The sequence below is a fragment of the Sander vitreus genome, unplaced genomic scaffold (genome assembly GCF_031162955.1).
Source record: "Sander vitreus isolate 19-12246 unplaced genomic scaffold, sanVit1 ctg356_0, whole genome shotgun sequence".
Classification (NCBI taxonomy): Eukaryota; Metazoa; Chordata; class Actinopteri; order Perciformes; family Percidae; genus Sander; species Sander vitreus.
The window spans coordinates 1-5,000 of record NW_027595491.1 but is presented as its reverse complement, the minus strand read 5'-3'; the positions used below and the strand labels follow the sequence as shown (position 1 = coordinate 5,000).

The following is a 5,000-nucleotide window of genomic DNA, read 5'->3' as shown; positions in this document are numbered from 1 at the left end:
TTTACGAGAGGAAAACAAGGTGCATGGTCGACGAGAAGACAACACGAGGGTTAAGTGTGAAGAGGAAACGTTAGAAAATGGAAGCTGTGTGGTTTAGTACGTCAGAAACTTCAAGTAGAGTACTTCTAAGAATCCGACTATAGAAAGGGGAACATCTTTCTGCCGGATGTAAACCTTGTATGTTCAAACTCGTTGCTTGTCAGGAAATGAACAAAATGCTCATTTGAAAACATTATATTGAGATAATGAAGTCAGACAACATCAACCCGTCCCTGTTTGAATATTAGTAACCCTGTGTACTGTAATATAAAGTGTTGTCAGAGTTTCTACTGACCTTGGTTTGTTGTGCTGCTCAGCAGTGAGGTCAGAACTGAAGAGAAATGAACCTCAGGTTAGTTTGAGCTTTGACTGCAGACAGACAGAACAACTGGGAGCTCAGAGAAGATGGAGTCCGTGATGCTAAATGGCCAGCCTTTTGTTTTTAATGAGAACAAACATAACAGCAAAGAACACAGCTCCTTTAAATTAGTGCAAATCCTGCAACTTGTACGACTTGTACGAGGTTTACTCCTCGATGCAGCGGGCCAGGGTTCGACTCCGATCTGCGGCCCCTTTGCTACATGTCATTCCCCCCTCTCTCCCCCTATCATGTTTTCAGCTGTCCTGTCAAATAAAGACCTAACAATGCCCCAAAAACCAATCTAACACTGCAGCTCAGTCCTGACCTTAACCCTTAAATAATGAGGTAGTTACATCTCACTTGCTTTGGTTTTGCTTACACTGATCAGTAAACTGTAAGATGTTATAATATCTGAAGATTTCCAGCAGATATTATCTCGCTTTCGTTCTTCTCTGCACAGCAATGTAAGGACGGAAATTAGAAAAGAACAGAGTGTACTTACAGATCAGCCATTGCAGAGATGTTTGTGCCATCGTACCTGTTGGTGATGTGACATCAAGCACTTTGAATGTTTGACTCAGAGCAGCTAAAACCACCATTTCCTCTTTGTGCTTTAATGTCTGGTTTCCTCTGCAGTAGACAGGAAACTTGCATAAACTGTGAGTTTCCAACCGCAGAGATGAACATTGTTGTTTGTGATCAGATATTCTTAAAGAGTATTATTTCCATATGTGTTTTATTTGTGATTGTGGTCATTTCTCTGAAGTTACACACATGAAGGGAAAGAGGTCTTTCTGTCCTGTCCTCATGTAGAGATACAACATTCAGAGATATAAAAACAGTTTAATCCAAACTGCTCCTGGTCCAAGTTTCTCTCTCGTGTCTTAAATAAATCAAGTATTGTCGTGACATTTTCTAAACTAGCTAAGATACCATACGACCGTATTGTCAGTTAACACTGAAATTCATTTTGCAACCATAGGCAGTTCCATTTAAGGAAACGAGCATACAGTTACACATAAGACCCTTTCCATAGACGTACAAACGACAAACATATGCCATTAAAACCTCTGGATTAAGATCTCAGGTAGTTGAGCAACAGGACAGACTGATGCATGAAAGACTTTCTCTAGACGTTATCATTGCACTATTGGACTTAGTTCCCTTTCAAATGGTACTCGAACTAAACAGGCTTTCCAACGGTATAAGATTTATTGCCAAAAACATGACTGTGTTCGCCCTGGGCCCCCAAAATGCTAAATCCACCACTGCGCCCGGCGTTTGGACCCTTTTTTTGTGGATTCGTACATGCCCTTGTGGTGTCTTTAATAGTAACGCTGTGATGCTGTATATCTTCTGTCTTAGGGGGCCCCTTCTAATGTTAACAGTTTCCAAATGTTTCAGCAACAGTAGGGTACAGTTCATAGGAATTCCCTTATATGGCAAACCTTAAGGGAATAGCTCAGAGAAAACAAAATGACACACAGAGAGAAGTTATTTGATTTGATCTTGGATCTGTATTTAACAGCTGCTACGCTGCGTTCCACAGCCGCCACCGCCTCTGTATGTTTGGGCAGCCCAAGGAGGGCCTATTTCATTGTAAAATCATTATTTATTAATGAAAATCTATGTTTCCTCTACACTCCGTGAGGCCAAACACCCCTTTGCTGTGATATGTGGCACTGTGTGTTAACTGAGTGAAGCTAAAGTCTGGAAACACAAGTTAACTACTGTCTCTATTGTCTATAATATACCACAAGGGATTCTGAATTAATAATGGGGGAAATGATGTGTCAGTTATTTAGGTTTAGGTTCTTTTCTTATGTTGTAAAACCCTGTGAATGTGAAAAACAACAACAGAAATCACACGGATCAGTTTGACTGTGTGAGGAGAACATGTTTAACATTAATTAAAAACAGTTTATACTCACTCTTCTGCCTCACTTTAGTCATTTGTAATCTCTGTAATGGTGGAGTCTCCAGAGGCTGGTTTTAGGACGTAAGAGACGTCTCCTGTTTCAACAGCCAATAGAGAAGTCAGCTGGTGGAGTCTCCAGAGGCTGGTTTTACAACGTAAGAGACGTCTCCTGTTTCAACAGCCAATAGAGAAGTCAGCTGGTGGAGTCTCCAGAGGCTGGTTTTAGGACGTAAGAGACGTCTCCTGTTTCAACAGCCAACAGAGAAGTCAGCTGGTGGAGTCTCCAGAGGCTGGTTTTACAACGTAAGAGACGTCTCCTGTTTCAACAGCCAATAGAGAAGTCAGCTGGTCAAGTCAATTACAAACTATAGAAATAACAGACTGATCTCATTAAGTGGCGTATGTATGACACGCCAATTCGTTATCAAGACAGATACTCGCTTTTTAGCGTGTCAATTTACGCCGTAGCGAGTAGTATGAAAGCCCGAAAATCTGCATAGGGAGGTTGGTCGGGGGTTGAATGGGTCAAACAACACAGGACTTTCACCCAGGAGACCGGGGATCGTGAACCCACGTTTCCTAAACCCAACCGTCCCGTTCTTCTTTTCCTAAACCCAACCTGTCCACTGTATACGGCGTAGACATACACGGGGATAGGTAAAAATGTATGTATGACACACCAATTCGTATGCCATTTTGGCATGTTATCAAGACGCATAATCGCTCATGCTGTATACGGCGTAGACATACACGCTCAAAATGCAACGTGCTGTATATGGCGTAGACATATACACAGATAGCTCAAAATGTGTACAGATAACACGCCACTTGGCTTTAGAAAGTGGCTGCAAGTAGCTAATCTTTAGTCTAAACTGGACTTAAGAAACAGCTGTCAATCATCAACACCAGCGTGGTAGTGCGAGATGTATTGATTGATTGTAAAGTCAGTGAATGATTCAGAGTCCTACCTGTTGTCCTGCCTCGATGTAAAGACACCATGATGAAAGTGGAGATGCAGTACGGACAGAACACCACCAGGTGGACGACTACTCTGAACACAAGGTGGAGGTGGTCTGGGGTTGTGTCAGGGGCCGGGTCTGAGGTTGTGTCAGGGGGCGGAGCCATGGTTGAGTCAGGATGTGGAGCCATGCTTGTGTCAGGAGGCAGTGCCGTGGTCGAAGGTTGGTCCATGGCCACAAGTTTCCCTGGGGAAAGAGAGAATCCCAGCTGTGAGGTGAAAATCTGGATAATTAAACCAGCACCCAGTTGCGGTTTGGGAGGCGGACGCTCAACTCTTTGATTAAGCTTATAGTTAGGCTGGCTCAGGTTTGCTTTAGTTTTGCTGCCTTAGGTTTAGACTGCTGGACGGACTTCCTATGACACACTGAGCTCCTCTCTCTTTCTCTCTCCATCTGTGTGTCTCATGTCCCATTAATGCCGGTTACTAACTTAGCTTCTTCCCCGGAGTTCTTTTGCTTTCTCGCCTCACAGATTTCCTTTGATTGTGGTGGCACCTAGATTGTGGTTGCACCTGCTGCTGTCTGAGGTTTCTGCCTGTTAAAAGGAAGTTTTTCCTCGCCACTGTCACCCCAAATGCTTGCTCTAACGTTTCCTACAAGTTCTCACAATGATCTACATGCAGAATATTTAGTCAGTATTAATTGTGCCATCTTGGATCCTGGATCGTACATTTCCCATAATGCATTTTACAACAGTTTTCACCGTCTGAAAAGGGACTAAAAGCCGAACTTCACGAGTTAAATTAGTTCAACTCCCCTTTAAGAAACAATACACTTTTAAAGAATTTCAAATACTTTTCAGAACATCGTCACATCGTCTCAAAGTAACATTCAGCACTGTGACACACAGGCATGAAAGTGATAAAAAACTACACTGTTAATAATGTAATTAGATGGCAGTACTCTATTGATGATTGCTAAGTTGTAGCCCAGACCGAAAGGCACCCAGAGTTTACTTACAGAGAAGCCACAGCAGAGATGTTTCCTCCATCCTGACTCTTTGTGAAGTGAGACTTATTGAAATGTGTCATCAAGTAAACCCTCCCCCCCTCCTATGTAACTGTGCCTCAGTGTTGTGGTTTCCTCTCCATACACTATGAGGAGAGAGTTTTTGACAGTAGTAATGTTTAGTCTAATGTTTTCGTGACTTTCCTTCAACACACCGTATATGTCCTGTGTGCGTTAGTCTGTTAAGGTGCAGTAAAGCAGATGAAATCATTTTTAAAACGAGGCTCTGAATCATAACAGGAAGTGAAGAGAGACAAACACTAGAACGGTCTTACCTGCGTGATACGTTCACTGACAGTCAGAGAAACTCTGAAGGATGCGTTTGTGGTTTTGTGCATTTGAGATCTGAGGCTAAACTTGAAGCTGCTGCTTTGATTGGAGAGTTTCGGAAAGACTTTCATTGAGTTTGAGGTTGTTATCTGAAAACATTGCTCTTACACATGAAACCAGCTGTATGTTCCTGTCGATAGCAGCGGTTTGGATGGGAGGAAATAAACGGGGGATTTTTGTACCTGCGTCTCTGACAGCTCGTCTCTGTTCAACCACAGAAATGTGGTCAGAAAGAGAAACCGTACGGCTGCACGCTATCGGTCCGCAGAGCAAGATGTGATGTTTCCACTGGCTTCTTTAAAGTGTGCCTTCTAGATCAAATTGC

The 5,000-nt window shown here is 42.8% G+C and overlaps 1 pseudogene across 1 annotated transcript in view; it reads right to left on the bottom strand.

Annotated features, from left to right (window-relative positions):
* Nucleotides 1-4,406, bottom strand: part of LOC144513848 (uncharacterized) — a 10,922-nt pseudogene extending 6,516 nt beyond the window's left edge. The window contains exons 1-4 of the transcript XR_013501181.1: nucleotides 4,298-4,406; nucleotides 3,287-3,523; nucleotides 903-938; nucleotides 335-370 (exon numbers count right to left, since the gene is read on the bottom strand). The product of XR_013501181.1 is annotated as an uncharacterized LOC144513848 (transcript). The remainder of the gene's footprint in view (nucleotides 1-334; nucleotides 371-902; nucleotides 939-3,286; nucleotides 3,524-4,297) is intronic.
* Between the last annotated feature and the right edge of the window lie 594 nt (nucleotides 4,407-5,000).